At 35.2% G+C, this 19740-nt stretch overlaps 1 protein-coding gene across 4 annotated transcripts in view; it reads right to left on the bottom strand.

Annotated features, from left to right (window-relative positions):
• LOC109078957 (tenascin-R-like) overlaps positions 1–19740 on the bottom strand; it is a 126051-nt gene that overhangs the window by 76739 nt on the left and 29572 nt on the right. For 3 of the 4 annotated variants that reach the window (XM_042718545.1, XM_042718548.1, XM_042718547.1), the window contains exon 2: positions 17561–17593. The gene's annotated coding sequence lies outside the window, so the exon portion shown is untranslated. The remainder of the gene's footprint in view (positions 1–17560; positions 17594–19740) is intronic. The other variant, XM_042718546.1, reaches the window with a different exon arrangement.

The following is a 19740-nucleotide window of genomic DNA, read 5'->3' as shown; positions in this document are numbered from 1 at the left end:
GCAAGCTGCGTACTCTGCGTATAGGTAGCGGCGGTACTGGGTACACACAGCCCTGATATCAAAGTAAGTTACTAGCAGTCATGTGAGCTCCAGTGAGAGACTGATGAAGAGCATGTGGATTGATGGTAAGTTTGGCCTGCCTGTTGGCCTCACCTGCTCTTCTTTAGCCCAGCATCACTGCCTTGGTGCCCCTCACACTACTGCAGATCCCACGGCCATCAGCAGCATCTATCATGTGGACAGAATTGCTGACTAGCTATTACTTCTCTGCAGTTGCCATAAAACCAGGCAATTAAATGCTATTGGCCTATTCTGTTCTCTCTTAAACCAGTGAGTTCTGGTTGGAGGCAGCCAGTGGAAATGGGAAATTAAATACTGTGTCAGTCACTGTGAAATTGCACCTGATGAGGTGGGCTTGGAAAAAAACTATGGAAATACTTTGTTGACTTCATGGAAATTCAGCAGTCTAGACGGATTACTTTTTTGTTAATCATAGAATGAAGAGTGCTAGCATTTATAAAGTTAGTCTCTATCATGTTATAAGATGAACATATTAAACAATCATAAAACTCCTTCATAATACATTTTCAAAGTTTACCTTTAAACTTGTTGTGATATAGCCTACATGTTAAAAGCCAAGGCTGGTGACTAGTAATTGAAAAGTTTGTACTCTGCAAAAGTTTTTTCCTAAAACTTTGACAATTTTGCACTTGTATTAATGTAATATTTAATAGCGTACGTAAATATAGAGATTTAAATTCTCGCCCATAAGCTGATGAATCTTTTCATGCTATTTATAATAAATGGCCAGTATTAAAATGTTATCATATCATATCTAAGTAAACAAAAATCCAGCAATGGTTCAAAAAGACTGTAAATAAATTTTAGCACCAGAATATTATAATATAAAATATGAAAAACCAATGTTCATTTTCAACACTTTTATATTGTTACAAAAAAGAATCCTGAAAAAACAAAAGTACAGTATCATGTATTCTACAAAAATATGCAGTTTATTGAGCGCCAGATCAGCATATTAGAATGATTTCTGAGGATCATGTGACACTGAAGACTGAAATAATGGCTGCTGAAAATTTAGCTTTGCCATTACAATAATAAATTGCATTAAAAAATATATTAAAATACAAAACAGGCATTTTAAATTGTAGTAATATTTCACATTATCACTGTTTTTTGTTGTATTTTCGATCAAATAAATGAACACTTGGTGAGCGTGAGAGTCTTCTTTCAAAAAATATTCTTAGAGACTCAAAAAGTTTGAACAATAGTGTAATCTGAGTGTATAAACAGAGTAAATGAGACTGCAAATTTAATATCTAATATAGGATACTGATTCATTAAAAAATAACCAATTCAGATAAGTCTGAATTCTCAGTCCTAGCTGAGACCTTTGGAGGGAATGTAAAATGTTCTTCTTACATTTTATATGCCGAAGGTAGCTCGAGGGTCCTAGTGGTCAGCTCACACTGTAGAGTTGTGAGTTTGTACTTTGTGTGCTCAGGGTCCTCGTTTTCAGCTTTGGCAATCTCAGACCACATGGCCTCAGGCTTTGGAGGCCCGTGGCAGTCTATAATTTGGCCTGCACATGCTGTACTGTAATTCACTTAATAATTTCACAGTTCAAGATGGTGCAGTTAAGATCAAATGGCAAAAAATAAATAAAAAATAGAATGCCAAAATCATTTTTGTCAAACACCTGTTGAGTAAAAATGAACTTAAAAACTTAAAAATTTCAAGTAGTGCACTAGACATGACTTCTATATGAGAGATGTCATAACAAGAGATGTCATCCTCCATCTGAGCATGCTCGGTTTTACTGGTAGGAGGGGGCATATAACTGTCAATCCGCTCATGGTTATTTATATCACAAACCATGAACCATATTTCTATTTTATCCATCACTGAATTTTATGATATTTTTTTATGATCATTACACCAGCACAGGCTCCAAGACCTTTCTGTGACATCTAATTTACTGCATGGGTCAACATTTTTGTCTTGACTTTTTTACTGAATAGTGCGACTGATCCACTCAGAATGCTGTTTGGGCACCTAAGACAGGATGAATGAAGACAGACACAAATTTTCATTCTTAGATCATCTTAATTACACACAGACACACACACACACACACACACACACACACACACATATATATTTAAAAAAAAAAAAAAATTTATGCATTTAGCAGACGCTTTTATCCAAAGCGACTTACAGTGCATTCAGGCTATCAATTTCTACCTATCATGTGTTCCCGGGGATCGAACCCCCAACCTTATATATATATATATATATATATATATATATATATATAAGAGAGAGAGAGAGAAGAGAGAGAGAGGAGAGAGAGAGACAGAGAGAGAGAGAGAGAGAAAGAGAGAGAGAGAGAGAGAGAGAGAGAGAGGTGTGAAAAAGTGATGGCTTATTTCTTATTTTTTTGCATGTTTGTCACACTTTTTCAGACCATCAAACAAATGCAAATATTAGTCAAAAATAACACAAGTAAACACAACATGCAGTTTTTAAATGAAGGTTTTTATTATTAAGGGAAAACAAAATTCAAAACTACATGGCCCTGTGTGAAGAAGTGTTTGCTCCCCTTTTAAAACTGTGGTTTATCACACCTGAGTTCAATTTCTCTAGCCACGCCCAGGCCTGATTACTGCCACACCTGTTCACAATCAAGAAATCTCTTAATTATTACCTGCCTGACAAAGTGAAGTAGACCAAAAGATCCTCAAATGCGAGACATCATGCCGAGATCCAAAGAAATTCAGAAACAAATGAGAAAGAAAGTAATTGAGATCTATCAGTCTGGAAAAGGTTATAAAGCCATTTCTAAAGCTTTGGGACTCCAGCGAACCACAGTGAGAACCATTATTAGCAAATGGCAAAAACATGGAACAGTGGAGAACCTTCCCAGGAGTGGCTGGCCGACCAAAATTACCCCAAGAGCACAAGTGACGACTCATCCAAGAGGTCACAAAAGACCCCACAACAACATCCAAGGAACTGCAGGCCTCACTTGCCTCAGTTAAGGTCAGTGTTCATGACTCCACCATAAGAAAAGAGACTGGGCAAAAATGGTCTGCATGGCAGAGTTCCAAGACGAAAACCGCTGCTGAGCAAAAAGAACACAAAGGCTAGTCTCAGTTTTGCCAGAAAACATCTTGATGATCCCCAAGACTTTTGGGAAAATACTCTGTGGACTGACGAGACAAAAGTTGAACTTTTTGGAAGGTGTATCTCATTACGTCTGGCGTAAAAGTAACACCGCATTTCAGAAAAAGAACATCATACCAACAGTAAAAGATGGTGGTGGTAGTTTGATGGTCTGGGGCTGTTTTGCTGCTTCTGGACCTGGAAGACTTGCTGTGATAAATGGAACCATGAATTCTGCTGTTTACCAAAAAATCCTGAAGGAGAATGTCCGGCCATCTGTTCGTGACCTCAAGCTGAAGCGAACTTCGGTTCTGCAGCAGGACAATGATCCAAAACACACCAGCAAGTCCATGTCTGAATGGCTGAAGAAAAACAAAATTAAGAATTTGGAGTGGCCTAGTCAAAGTCCTGATCTGAATCCTATTGAGATGCTGCGACATGACCTTAAAAAGGCGGTTCATTCTCGAAATCCCTCCAATGTGGCTGAATTACAACAATTCTGCATAGATGAGTGGACCAAAATTCCTCCACAGCGCTGTAACAGGCTCATTGCAAGTTATCGCAAACACTTGATTGCATTTGTTGCTGCTAAGGGTGGTCCAACCAGTTATTAGGTTTAGGGGGCAAACACTTTTTCACATAGGGCCATGTAGTTTTGGATTTTGTTTTCCCTTAATAATAAAAACTTACATTTAAAAACTGCATGTTGTGTTTACTTGTGTTATCTTTTTGTGTTATTTGTTTGATCTGAAACATTAAAGTGTGACAAACATGCAAAAAAAATAAGAAATCAGGAAGGGGGCCAACACTTTTTCACACCACTGTGTGTGTATATATATATATATATATATATATATATACATATAACAATCTATTGGGTTGATTACAGTTTATTATTTGTATGCTGGACAGTACTGATGTCCCCAAGGACAAAGGAATGTCTATGAGATTGCTGCCAACTCTGCAGCTGTTTTCTCCTTTGTCACATAAGAAAAAGGTTCGTTCATTCTGCCCCCACAGTCTCCATATCCTAAAAATAAATTGCAATCAAGCGGGATCCAGGTACGCAATGCACCAAAGCACTTCATGCACCCAACTCCAGTGAAAGGATCCAAATAGCTTCGTGTCTCATTAGTGGAGCGAATTATTTAACTTTCATTTAAATCCTGATTCCACCCACTTATCCATCTTGTGTCTAATGCTTGTCACTGCCTGAAATTGGATGGATTTGAATGTACAGCAGCCATTTGACATTTAAAGCACATCAAAGTACGATCTGGTATCAGTTTACTGCCATGATAGTACTTGTGGTAGTGAAAACTGTCTTTGAGAGTGTTTTGGGCACAAAAAAGAAATGCGTCCATAATGTTCTTATTGTTATTAATTGTCATAATGCATTTTCCTCCAGTCAATATCTGTTTAAAAAAGAAAGTATGAGAATGTCATAAGTAGAGAAAGTGTTGCAGCTGAATATTGAGCTGAGGAAATATAAACATAATTTAATATTGCATTTGACATTTAAACAGAAAAGTTCATCCAAAAATGAAATTACTCACCTGTCTTTCAGGGTTCAAAACTATAGGCTATTAAAAATGAAAATAAAAATAAATAAATAAATAAAAGTGATAAAATCACAACTTTAACAAAAATGTAATTAAAAATGGAAAATATAAACTATAATAGTACTGTATCTCAATGAAACAAAAATAGTACGGCTGTCATTTGAAACCTGAATAACGTTTTCTATCAAGAAACACAAAAGGAGTTCTTTTTTATATATAGCAGAATGTCCAAGCTGCTCTTTTCCCATATAATAAAAAGTAAATGGCGACAACTGTCCAGCAATAATTTTAGGGAGGGATTGGCATGGTAATGTACATGACACTTGTACTGCAAATATAACATATATGGAATAACCGCCATATAGCATACATGAATCACCTTGTAGCAGATCTTTACAGGTGGAGCTGGGGAAGGTGGAGGTTTTTGAAGCAAGCTGCAACTGCTACGGCAAGCACAAGTCATATATTTGAATGTTGAGCAGCAAGCTCATTGGCTACCGATACAGGAGAGAACCAATCAGCTGTGCCATGTGATAACGATGTCATTAGTTCAGATTGAGTTAGACCTATTGGACTGCGCCATCTAGAGTTTCATGCCAGAACTGTGCATTGATCATATGGCTGCAGATGATTTGGATTATAGTGCATGAGTCATATGGACTACTGTGGGTCTTATTTTGTCCTTATTGTAGCTTGACATCCACTGGTCACCATCCACTTTGGATGGCAGCAGCATGCCATGAATAATATTCTCCAAAACGTGTGTTCTAAAAAAGAAAGTAAGTCATACAGAAAATGCGAGAGGAAGTGAATGATGACAAAATATATTTTGGGTGAACTATCCCTGGAAAATAAGCTGCAAAAGAAAATGGGGGAAAATTAAATCTCAGAGTAATGAGTTTGCTTGTTAAATTTGTTGAACATCTCAACCAGGTATTCAGAACTAGTAGGCTATAATGATTTCCCCTCTATCATTCCACATCTCTATCACTGCCTCTTTTTGTTCTTTCAGTTCATTGATGCTTAGTAACTCTGAGTAGTGCCCCTCAGCCTTTCTTTTTTTTTCATGGATTGCAATGGGACTGATCCTGTATTACATCATGCCATCATCGCTTTGCACATCACCTTCTTCTCCCTAGGCAATAAGAGCTAGAACTGGCAGTGAATACTTATTGCATTGTTAGCAGTAGATTGTCATTGTACTGTACTTGTTCTGTCTTGAGAGCCAGAGCTCAAAGTGCAGTGGTAGTAAAGTTTAATCCAGGGGGAAAAAATAGAGCTGCCATTTTGATGAATTTAGTTCAATTAACTCTAAAGAACATAAAAAACATAAAAAAATAAAATAAAATAGTCCACCCAGAAATGAAAATTCTGTCATCATTTACTCTGTTTTGAAGAATGTTGGTAACCAAACAGTTTCCGTTCACATTGACTTCCATTCCAGTCATAGGGAACCAAAACTCTTCAGTTCTTCAACATATATATATTTTTTGTTCCACAATGGGAAGTAAGTAATATAGGGTGATTAAAAGATGACAGAATCTTAATATTTGAGTGGACTTTCCCTTTAAGCAATGAATCATGCAAATTTTATATTCTGGAATTTTTAATTGTCAGAATTTTTTAACTAATTTGAATTTAAAAAACAAATAGATTGACAGTTCAAAAAGAAACAAAGGATTTGAATATTGAAGTCTCACACTTAAACCAGTAAGTCAAACAGCTCTACATGCTGGTCTTTAGTCACCTATTTCTGTAAGGTGGAAGTTCCTGTGATTGCACCAGATAAAAACAAATACTTAGCCAATATTGGCTGCCATCTGGATGTGCACGTACGCACATTGTTTTCCTGGCAATCGATGACTCCCTGTCTTTGCTTTAGAGGGTGAGAGTGCGCAGCAGGGGGTGTCCGCTTCATCCTCTGAAGCATTTGGAGGGGGAGTCTGGACACATGCCTTTTTAAAATCCAACCAATCAATGCCCGCTCACAGAATCAATAGGGGCCTCCTATTAGGAGTAATTAGAAAGCCAAACTTAGTTCTGCCAAGCACATCTACCTATAGTCTGGTGCCTAAACCATGTAATAATGTTCTAGGTGATTTAAAGGGGAATGCGTTAATACTAACAATTCCTTAAGGGTTTCTTATTTTTCAACTTAGGTTAAGTCTCACTGAGGAATGATTTGGAAAATGTGTACTGACCGAATCTAATAAACTAGTGAAGGGAAATGCACTGCAGTGCTGTACACATTTTAACATTTTGTTCTGTTTCAGTTTTTTTATTATCATTGTTTTGAGAACAACGTAGTAATAAAGAAACCTTGCCTTGGGATAATTTGTACTTATTGTGGTATTTCTCTTTGTTTGGTACACACACAAGGTGGTTTCATTAATAGTTTGTGCTCCTGTGCTATAGAGATGAAATAATCTATTTACGTAAGGACAGGTATAGCCAATGGCCCAGTTTTGAGAATAAATGAATTTTGATCATATTCCGCCAACACTAATCGCCCCCTTTTAAATCAGTATTCACCTCATACAACTGAGAATTGTGCCACAACCTCTATGCAAACACCAAAGGAGTAGCCATCTGCGGTCGTTATTTACAGGCGGCGTTAACATCACAATTTTCATCACAGAAATGATACGGCTCACAGCTCATTCTCAGATCCCTTTTCACCCTTCCTGCACTTTTTATCAAATTACAGGCTTGTCTTCCAAAGAGCGATTCTAGAACTTCAACTGCTTCCCTCTGGCTTAGCTGACTCTCTGATTTGGAACAGGAGGATTAGCATGATTGATGTAATGTACCCTGCACCCAAGCCCTGCTTCTTCTTTCAGACACAACATGTAGTGCTCACCCAATATACTGTCTGTAAAGAACAGCCAATTCTTCTTTAAAGTCATTCCACGGGTAATGTGGTATATAAATGCATAGTTATGTAATAAATGGAGGTTCTGTTAAACGTCTTGGATGCTTCCTCTCCATCTAGTGAGGTAGTGAACCTAAAAATAAAAGGAATGTGCAATGAACTCAGTGCTGGATAGGTGAAACTTCATCTTCTCGTGGGTGGAAATAGGATTTCCGCATCAGTGCAATAGTGCTGCATAAATTTATATTTTAGCTTCGTAGCACAAGGAAAACGGTCATTAGTGGATTTCTATGCACCGACCAGCACTTTCTTATCAAAGCCAACCCATGTTTTCGATATGCTATTTACCCAGGGTGTAAGATATGAAATATTAATTAGGTAACTAAACATTCACCCAGTAGACATAAATGGCTTGCTGAAGGCGAGAAAGTATGCTAGTCGTATTAGGGTTACCAGCTAGCAAAGGCTTTTTTACAAAAGTCGTTGTTTTACATGGTCGTCTGTATTTTTTTTTCTTTCTTCTTTTTTTCTTTTTTTGTGGGAGAGATAACCTTTTAAAATTGTTATCTAGCAGTTATGATTGCTATCACCCTATTTTCTAAACAGTGTTCTTACATATTGTTGTGATATTAAATTAATAATACAGTTGCCAGATAGTAGGGATGGGAATCAAAAAGAATTTAATGATTCTGGTTTTGATTCTTCTTAATTTTTCAAGTACTTGACACTTCCATTAAGGTTACATATTTTTAGAGATAGCATAAGTGAAGTCCAATAATTAACTTTATAATTAAATTCAACAATACTAAACAAACAAAATATGGAAACATTTAATTCATTATTATTATTATTTTAATACTACTAACATGTATTTCACTACACATTGTGATATGATTTATTTCCCGTCTGATTTAGGTCTCATATTTTCAATATTCCTTATACTTCGGGGGAAGCATGCATGCAGAACAGTTAACGAAAATTAATATCATTTGGTTTTGGTATTAAAAAAAAAAAGAAAGAAAAAGAAAAAGGAAAAGGAAAGTATTGTCAGTTCCCAACCCTTTTTGAGAGTGTGGTCTATATCTAAAACGTACAAAAGTACAAGAAGAGGAATGTGTTAAAATTTCTTCTCCATTTATCTTCAAAGGGGCTTAAACAAGCTGGAATGATAGAAGCTTTTTGTACTGTAATGAAGCAGAACTACACTGTATTAGCATGGGAACAGAGTTACATGTACTGTACATGCGTTTAAAAAAGAACACTTTAGTCTATAATATAAAATATATCAATAAGGAGTCAACTAGTTTTGGAAATTTAGCAAAAGAGGAGGAAACAGTTGTTTTCTGGTTAGGTCAATGGTTGATTTTTTTTCTTCTATTTTTCTTATGAAATAATTAGGTACATCTTAATTTATTGCATTTATGCACCTCACTGTCCATTCTAATGAAACCACAAAATAACATTATAAGAAATGTGCCCCACTTACTGCTGCAGAACTGCAATTTTGATTTATTAAAATAAAATGTTAGATTAGGGCACATTAGAGCCCAGAACCCAGTGTACTCAAATCAAAAATGCTACTTAACATTCAGATTGCTCCATTAATCCACTGAGCTACAAAATCCTGGGACCAACAGTGGCAGACGAATGAAGATTTGAGCATTTGATTTAAACAGCAAGAAAAATTACTCTCTCAAATCCCTGAGAAATGAAAACTTTCTGGCATACTGAAAAATAGCAACTCAATTTGCTATTGATTTGGACATTTTTTTTGACTTGAAAATGAGCACATACTGTGCTGCAGGCTTTGAATAATACATGTATTTATCAAAATATTTAACTTTTTTAGTGCCTAACCTAATTAATATTCAAAAGCTAAGACTTTTCAACTGTGATGACGCATCCAGCACATCTGTGCACTCCCTCTGTTTCCATCACTTTTTTTTAAAACAAACTGATGCTTTCGCTGTATCCTTTGACCTCCTTCTGTTTAAATATTTAGGTCTGCTTTCCCTCCCAATGTCTGTTTCTCGGTGAGTATGACAGCGTGTTGAACAGAATGCATTACATTCAACCAGGTCGCATTCAGTGTTCGGTAAGTGTGGTGATGTATATCTGCACTGGCTCTTTTACAAGGTCACTCCTCTGCTTGAATAAAAAATGTATTTATCTGTAAATGAGGCCAACAAAGCCTCAATATGTTGTATACATTTCTTAAGAGAACGCGCTACAACAAAGCAAAAGTGAAACAATATGTTTAAGCCTCACAAACAAGGTAACTCAGCATATCAGAGTCCAGCTATATAGGAAAGAATGTACTATATTATATTCATTAAAAGATCCTAGGAAGACCATACTTCTATTTTCCCTGTGTACCTGGAGGAGCTCAATATACCATGAATGCAGTGTTTGTGCAAAGGCACTAATAAGAAATCATTGAGACTCACCTCATTTAAAATGCATGAGGCAATGGATCTCAGATCTAATCCTGGCAATTAGTAATTAAGAAAAGAGACCCACAAGCACGCTTGAATCGGAGAGTTGTTTAGATAACGCTTTGCTAGACCTATTTGTCGTTAATATCCATGCACTTCTGTGACAGGCTGAAAAATAACCAATGGTGATTTAGCTGGACAAACTTTATGCAGTATTTTGTGCGGACCTGTCTGTGCTGCTGCCCTGTGGTTGTTCACGGGGGGAAAGGCTTTCATTATTGCTTGACCCGTGCGCAATTAAACTGACCCCAGCTGTCCACACTGCGCAGAGTAGCGGAAGCTCCCATCACTCTCGGGGTGAATAACTTCAACATCCGCTGTTGTGCATGCCTGTGCACTAATAAACATGCAGGGTGGAGTGTGTTAACTATGGCTGTATAGATGTATGCTGTATGAATGCATCACAGCAGCCACAGTCCACAGTTCTTAAGGGTATTCGCCACATTTTGTCTGTTGCTTTGACTTTTCTAGTGTTGTTTTGTACTGCTTTGTGTTTTGTAAAGCTTTCATCTACTAAATTTTACTATATACTGTTTAAATATTTTGGGGTTGGCAAGATGTTTTTGAAAGCAGTCTTCTTAGCGAGGCCACAAGTTATGACGCTGAAAGTTCATTGCAAACATATATATTGTCTTTTAAATTTATGGCAGTTTAATGTTTACAAAAAGGGCTCGTAAGGACTACAATGAGCTACTTCCCGGGTTGGTGACATCACAAACCCTGAAACTGACCCGTCCCCGGGAACATGCATCAAAGGGGGCGGAGCCATGTTCCACTGCTTTAGAGAAGAGAAAGAGTTGTTGCCATGCCGTCAAACTAAGGGTGCACAAAAAGATCTATTCATATATGAATCACAATTCTATCTTCTAACGATTATAACGGATTCACAAGTTTCAAAATCAATATTCTAAAGCAGCGGTTCTTAATCATGTTCCCCCCTCCTCTGCACATGCTCTCTCTCTCTCTCTCTCTCTCTCTCTCTCTCTCTCTCTCTCTCTCTCTCTCTTATTCAGATTATTAGCTCGTCAGCTCCATCAGTGAACTGTGTTTCAATTATACAGTATAGACAAACAAATATTTTTCACATAGCTACGAGAAGTGTTTAACATGGATGTGCATGCGGTTGCTGTGGTAACGAGCAATATTTGCTGGCAAACACTTTACTGTTACAAAAATGTTACAACACAATCATGTATTCTGCTGTATTAAAGCTTTTTTTACAGGAAATCATCAGCGCGTTTATAGGAGAAGGGATAGAGTGGTGTAGGATAAAGGTAAATTATGTGAATGTTGTATTTTTTTTTTTAAATGAAGCAAAAACAAATCACACAAACCAACCCATAAACACAATCAAGCCTAGAAAAAAAAAACAACAACAACAAAAAAGTCCCACTTTAAGGCTCAGAAAGGTAGTAAGGACATTGTTAAAAGTGCATGTGACATCAGAGTATTAAGCCGCCTTTTAACTATTTCTGACGAATGACAAGCGACAGACCGGAAGTCATTCTCTTCAAATAAAGAGTAGTGTCTTTTTTACAGTCTATGTGCGGGAGCTGCGTGGAGTTCCGATCATATGCATGTGCGGAAAATTCAGATCCAATTTGCGCTTCGGATGCATTAAAATATTTGAACTTCTGCAGCTAGACTGTATGCGACAGCCCGATCGGATGTGATGTATTAAAAACTATGAGCGTAAGGTTAGAATTACCAATATTTTATTCACTTTAACATTATTCTTTAAACACTATTTATGTAAAATGATGCTTTAGTATTACTGTGCTCAGTATTTTTTGTGGACACTTGGGATTTGGAAAAAAATGAACTAAATAAAGAACAAAAAGGAAAAAAGAATTGAATTTAGAGTTTAAATTTAGTAGTTTATATATAACATTTAAAAAATTCAATTAGGAACAAATTATAAAATGTGGTTTTGCACAAAAAATACATGCAAATTCTTATTGATTGTGACACAATGTCTTTTGTTACATTTTTTTTTCCCACCAGTTGAGAACCACTGCTGTTTATTACATATAAAATACTACATAGAAAATATACTTCAGAAAATCCTCAACAAATACATGATTCATAATACAATGCTAAGGCTGAATATGTAAATGTGAAGTGCTTACCATTGTTGACCTAGTAACCCACTGCCCACCTCTATTCACAAAAACAGCAGTTTTTCCATCTCTCCCTTTGCTTTCTCCCAATACTCGCTTGTGTGGAGACAGTATTGATGCTCCAAATGGTTACATGAACAGTTTTCGAATGGCCCCCTCTCAAATGTGCCGTGGGGAGGCATACAATATGATCTTCCAGGTGCTAATTAAAAATACCAATGCTGACAGACAACACCACACCAGAGATGCAATCGCCTTGTCTCTCCATGGGGGAGAGGAATAATATGATTATCTTTTCACAGAATCAATTCAGCTTCATTTCACAGGAAAGAGGGACTCTCAGCAAAATGAGCTGTTTGAGGTGAAGAAACAAAGGGAGTGTAATGTTTTTGAAGGTCCTACTTTCATGTCTCCAGCATCTGGTGCCTGGAGTCTTTGCAGAACCTTTGCACACATAAATGCTTCAAACATTTGCCTTTCTTCCTCAAAACTGGCTGCCTAAGTATAGAAACGAAGCTTCCGAGACCATTACCAACAGCTGAGCGCTATGAGAGCTAGTCTTTGACTTTTAACTGTACTGAGGTCAAAGTGGTAATATCAACAAAGCGAGCTCTCATTTTTTCTTGGTACTCTTTCTCTGTAAACATTCAAAGATGTGAGCTTAAGGGAACCAGTCCAAGTGTTTTGGATTCTTCGTGCACAGAATTGGCTGAAAGCACACTAACTAAGGATGTGCAATTGGAAGATCAGGATTATAATTAAGGAATTAAGGCTGTCTCTCTATTATAACAGAGAGCTGCAGATCTTACAGCCACAAAAGTAATGATCTGTACTAGATGAAGACTTATAAATGTTCTATTGAATTTTAAACAGTATATCTTGGAACTGGAATTATACATTTTTTGTGCACTGGTACTGTGTACTGTGGAACAGAGTATCTAAAATAGGGCTAATCATTGACTTTCATGCCATTCCTATAGTATCTATATAGGGCTGTCAGTTTAATGTGTTAATATGTTGAAATGTAAGCTTATATTCCAGTATCAAACATGAAACATATTTGGTAGGGCTTTTACAAAATACTCTTATTTCTGCAAGTTACATTGTTACACCAAGTGACTCTCTTTATTGGAGAGTAATTTGAATAATTTATTCAACCAATTCATTCATTCATTCAAAAAAAAAAAAGTAGATTCTTTCAGAAACTAAACAATTGACTTTCTTTACGAGTGAGTCATTGAATCATTAATTCTACCAATATGCTTAGCCTAAAAACAAAGAAAACAAAAGAAACGAGTCTTAATAAGTGTCATTATATTATTCGTAAATTATTCATTCAAAAAACGCTGAATCATTCAGCCAATATTCTTCCGTAATCCAATGTCTTAAATTCTTCTTTTCATAACCTGGAGGATTTTTCTCAGCAAATTTTAATATATGCCAATATTATTATAGTATTATTTAGATTTTATTTTTTTATATTTTTAATTTTCCTTTTAATTTTATTGTGTTTTGTTTTTCATTTGTATTACAGTACAATTCAGTTTTTAAATATTTCTATGTATCTTTCATTTACTTTATTTAGTTGTTGAATTGTTTGTATTTTAACCTCAAATTATTTATTTAAAGGATTAGTTCACTTTCAAATTAAAATTTCCTGATAATTTACTCACCCCCATGTCTTCCAAGATGTTTATGTATTTCTTTCTTCAGTTATTAAGGTTTTTGATGAAAACATTCCAGGATTTTTCTCCATATAGTGAACTTCAATGGACTCCAAACGGTCAAAATTACAGTTTCAGTGCAGCTTCAAATGGCTATAAACAATACCAGACGATGAATAATGGTCTTATCTATTGAAACGATCTATTATCTATTTCGAAATCCTCCGGCATTTTCCTTAATAAATCCTTGTTTTGTGGTTCTAATTCGTGAACGGCGATTTGTTTTGTTCTCTCTCTGTGCTTGTCACTAATCACACAACGCCGACGTGCTACATCATCCACCTGAGTGGCTTCCGGTTTTGACAGTCAGCAGAAGTGAGAGAACTACATATTTCAATTACTGAAAATGATTTTTAATAGTTTTAGTTAACATTATAAGCACAGATTAATCAGATTATCCTGTAATTAATTAATTTTCTCATTGATTTCCACTCATAGTCTTCAAAAATAACTGGTTTAAACTAGTGTGAAACTAATTAAGTAGACTAATGAAAATCTCAGATCTTTTTTTTTTTTCTCTTTCCAGATCTACTATCTTTTGTCTTCTAATCCCAGGTTGAAAATACATCTCAAGGAAAGAGTTGGGCCCATGTTGAGGCAGAGTAACTGATTGTTTGGCCTGACTGCACAATTCGTTTTTTTAAGGGTATGAATGTCATTCCTCCTCATTACAGTACAGCCTTGCAATGCCTGTGCTAATTCCTCCACCAGTTCCTTAGAGAAATCTCTCCGCTGCCCTGGCTAGCATAAATCATTTTTATCGCTGGTACTTCGGCCTCGATCTGCACAGACGGGTGATGTTTTAAACCCTATGTGGATGGTAAATCTGCCAACTTTAATTAAAATGGCATCTTTCCCTTTTTGTCCTGTTGACATAATGGCCTCCAAACGTCCTACAAAGGATCTCTGATGACTGACCTCGAGAAAAAAAAACAACAACCCATATATATATATATATATATATATATATATATATATATATATATATATATATATATATATATATATGGTTTTATATATATATATATATATATATATATATATATATATATATATATATATATATATATATATATATATATATATATATATATATATATAAACAAAGGGACTACCTCATGCATTCTCCAACAGATGACCTAGTTTAAAAGTTTGAGGTAAAGTAGGTTTCAGAGATGGTAATTCATGCTATTAATTATTAAATAAACTAATCTGCAATACATAATACCAGCAAATGGCAATGAACAATTGTCCTTTAACAGTTAAATTCCACATAAAAGAAAAAGCCTGAAACCCAAGGTACTCCACAGCTGTCAAGGATAATAAAATGTTTCACTTTCATTTAATGTACTCATTTATCACGTTTAAACTGCGAAACAGAAAGGTTAAGTGAGATCCCATGAGATATATGTTTTAACGTCAACGCTTTCCACCACAAAGAGCTAAGTCATCCATGGCCTCTTGTCTGTCTTCATTGCTGTTAATAACAGTGTGAAACTCAATCAATGAAAGCAATTCATTTCATTTTGCATGCTAATCATTCAGCAATGCTAAACACATAAGCCCTTATTTGAGAAGCACATGAATTGTGGCAACAGTTTCCACTCACTCCAGCTGTAGCGCTGAAATGAAAAACTCATTGAGAAAAGTCAACACTGATCACACTGTACTGCATTAAAACGCAAATATTTATGCTGTGACATTTTCCACAAATCAATAACTTAATCCACTTTCTGCCAAATGCTTTTGAAAAAGGCCATTCTGTACTATAACGGTCTGGCCTTTTAACTACAAAAGCCTTTCTGTGAATTGAAATTCGGACCCTGAATCCATCCATTCTGATCTTGGAGGGAGAAGGTCTAGCTGTGTGTGTGGCAATATTCACACCAAGGCAGAATACAGTGTCTGTCCTTAGTGCTAAATACAGTTTACACAAACTTTATTATGAAAATTAAGAGTCAGCTATTTCTAAGCATTTAAATAGACAAATTATTGTTTTAGTCTGAAAACTAAGTTTTATTTTTTGCCAGTGAGTAAGAAATTAATAATTTTCTTATGCAAGGACAGATTAAAATTGACCAAAAGTAACAGTAAAGACTGTTTTACACAGTTAAAAATTTGAAATAAATTATGTTCTTTTGAACTTTCTATTAATCAAAGAATCGTAAACTGTCAACTGTTTTCAGATTGTGTAATATAAACAAAGAATTCTGACTTTCTTTCTTGGAGTTCTGAGGTTACATCTTAAAAATCAGATTTTTTAAAATCAGAATTCTCAGTTTAATTCTCGCAATTCAGGTTTTTTTTTTTTTTTTTTTTTTTTTGTGCCAAAGAATAAAAAAGGTAAATGACTTTTTATCTCACAGTTTTGAATTTTGTTCTTGCATTTGCAAGTTTATATCTAACAATTCACAATTTTATATCCTGAAACTGTCATTTTTTATAAAAATACATTTTATTTTATTACTTATTTAATATTAGTTTTATATTTTTATAAAATATATGTTATATTTTTATATAGAGTTTAAATCTCAGAATTCTGATTTCGCCCCCTTTTTTAACCCTGTGGCAGAAACAAGCTTCCATAAATAACAGAATTTAAAAAAATCATTTTAACAGTAGATGTACTTTGTGTGAACCAAGTCTATGTGAAATAACCAGCCTCTATAATTTGTCTTTGCGGAAAGCCATTAATTTTCCATTTCATTTTTCATCTGGGCCCTGCTCTTTACCAGCAGAGATATAACAGTCATCGGAGTCCCCGAGACATTATCAAAACCTGACAAAGTGCCCCAGTGTGGGCCTTTATGAGGCTGAGTGCATTAGCAGGACTTAGAAAAAGCATTGGACTTCATTGATTTCATGCACAGTGTGGTTTATTTACACTTCCTCTCTATCTGTTATCGGACACAGGCTGCTATTGTTTTCTTTAGCGTGGGCCACTTATGACGCTTATTTTGCAAGAAGTTTTACTTTAAGTGTGACTGGCATGGGGAGAGGCCAGACTAGTGTGTATTTTTATTTCCCCAATGGTCTTTATGTACATCTCTCATATACAGAAGAATTTCAAATGATTTTAAGAAAGGAGGGGAGGTGAGCTTCGAAGTTGAGCAATGTCTTTGCATTGATTTAGCTCCAGGGTAGGTACTTAGAGACCACTATTTTCCCTGTGTGAAGCAAAATCAGCAATTAAATGGACTGAAATGCTGTTTTGTTACACTGTATGCTGCCATTTGCATGCAACATTGTTTTTGTTTGAGGACAAAACAAAAACAGTACTTTACAATGAAGGTTTAACAGTGATAAAGATTTTCGCTGCTGACCTTTTAACACAAGGCATTGTGATGCTTTTGTTAGACTGACAAGAAAGTGCTGCTCACTTTATTATATCCTTTACATTCTCCTTCTCCTCCGCCATCAACTTGGATTTGATTTTTATCAATACTTTCTTTATAAAAGCAGTAGAAAAAAAAAACAGTTATAAAATGTCAGGCATCTGGTTTTGTATTTTGTTATTTTACATTTTTATAGGCAAATCATAATGGATTGGATGGATGGATTCAATTTTGCATTAAAAAAATAAAATAAAATCTATCACACTTACCCTCTGATGTACTGCAAAGTCACCAGTGGTCTTCTAAAAAAAAGAGAGAGAAAGAAAAATAGCACAATTATTTTCATCAAGCCACCAATGCAATGATTTAACTGTTTTTTCAAATTCTCAAATGTGGAACTCAGTCATTTAAAAGCAAGTTACATAATAATTCAGTGTTTTTCATAATTCATAGCAAGCACAGCATGAACTGTACTGTAACCAATATCTGAATGGTGGGAGATAAACATTAAGCTCTACCAGACGCCCCCAAACCACCATTTGATGCTCTGTCGTTTGCTTTAAAGAGGACGGTCCTTTGGTTAAAAGGGTCATAAAAGCATAACAACACTTGCACGTTGGTTATATAAAATGTGGGCATGTTAAAAACAGAAATGAATAGAATAGAAATGCATTAAATCAAGGTGCAAATCCCTTCTGTGCTTGCAGTCTTAGGAAATGCTTTCATAGTTAGACAAAGTCTCTGTAGTTTGCTGAAGAACACATAATTAGGCACTATTTTTGTTCTGCTTATAAATGCTTCTTTTGAGGAAGAAATTACCAGAGGTGGTTCTGTACCTAATAAGTAATGTCTTTCATTTCATAAGCAGAGTGCAGAACCATCCTTTATTTAACAGCTACTCAGAAAGACTTCTCATTTCTACAGAATATATTATTGGTAAACACCATGCATTAGTGCAAAAAAGTACAGTACAGTTAAAGTAAAGATTACAAAAGACATAAAACAACAGTATGCAGAATTATGTGGCCCCATTAGTTTGTTTGGTGATGGTTTACAGCTAAGAAGGCCCTTAGCAACTGTCATATGAATGTGCTGCTGATGATTTATAGGAAATTCTCATTCTACAATAAATCACTCTATGACCTTTGCAATCTTTTCATTAGCCAAAGATTGTAATTTTCTTATGTATTGATTAACTGACAGTATGAATATTATTATTTTTTTTTTTTTTAATACAGATAAAGATGTTATCATTTTTATTAATGTACAATCCATTAGTGGCGGGGATTTCAATGAATTGTGCTGTAGTTTACATGGTACATCAGTAGGTGGCGACAAGTGTCTTTATGAGTGGATCACTGAGTCATTCATTCAGCCATTTCATTCAGCCAAGCTGATTTATTCAGGAATGAAACAAGTGTATCTTTATGAGTGAGTCATTGAATCATTCATTCAGTCAATACATTCGAGATATCACTACTCTGTGTGGCTATATTTTTTGGAACTAGTTGTGCTGGTGGACCAAAAACAGATAAAGCTAAATATAAGTGACTCAGTATTAATCTGTTGATTAAAAAACAACTGGATCGACAATATCACACTCGCAGTTGTGCTGTTTTTATGATTATCAAGGCTCGTGATATTGCTTATATTGTCTCCATTTAATCCTGAGTCTTTTTATTACGCTTAACTGTATTAGAATAATTTGTCACAATAATTTGAAAAATAAAATGCAGACTGAGACAGAATGTCACATATTCATAGATCTTTGGTGTGAAAGCAGAGAAATCAATGACACTTTTTAAGGTGAAGGGTGACCCTCGAGGCAGGACAGATCTATAGACAGCACATTAGCCTTCTGTGATGACAGACGTGAGTTTGAATGATTAATAGTGCATGTGCTTGAAATAAAGACTTATTGATGTGACCTTTGAATGCAGGAATTTGGTGCAAATGGAATGAAATCCGCAGGACTTATCCTTCCTGATATTTCCATACCATCCTCGTCCTTGCCAGGAGAATAGAATAGTGTAGAATTGTGGCACAGATGTTAGGCATTGAGCATGCAGAAATATCTCTGAATATTATTCAGAGAGTAAAACAGATTGTTATGTAATGTTTGTACGTTGTCAACTGACAACATTTTGTAACTTGAGAAAACTGTATAATTAAATATAAAGTTAAACAGATAAATTAAATAAATAAATTAAATATATAAACTAATTTATAAATAAAACAAAAGATTGTAACTAGTCACCTTTTTTTTACTTCAGTGTATATTTATTATTTTTGTATAGACACAAAATTTTGTCTATAAAAAATCTGTTAAAATTTTAACCATTATCGCTCAGAAAAAAAAAAAAACAATTAATCAAAGAAAATGTGTTTGACTCACACTGATGTTTTGTCACATTGTATAGGTTAAGTTGTTTGTCATGGGCTGTTTTTG

Source organism: Cyprinus carpio, chromosome B2 (assembly GCF_018340385.1).
Source record: "Cyprinus carpio isolate SPL01 chromosome B2, ASM1834038v1, whole genome shotgun sequence".
In the NCBI taxonomy this organism is placed as follows: Eukaryota; Metazoa; Chordata; class Actinopteri; order Cypriniformes; family Cyprinidae; genus Cyprinus; species Cyprinus carpio.
This window is presented reverse-complemented; position numbering and strand designations above follow the sequence as displayed.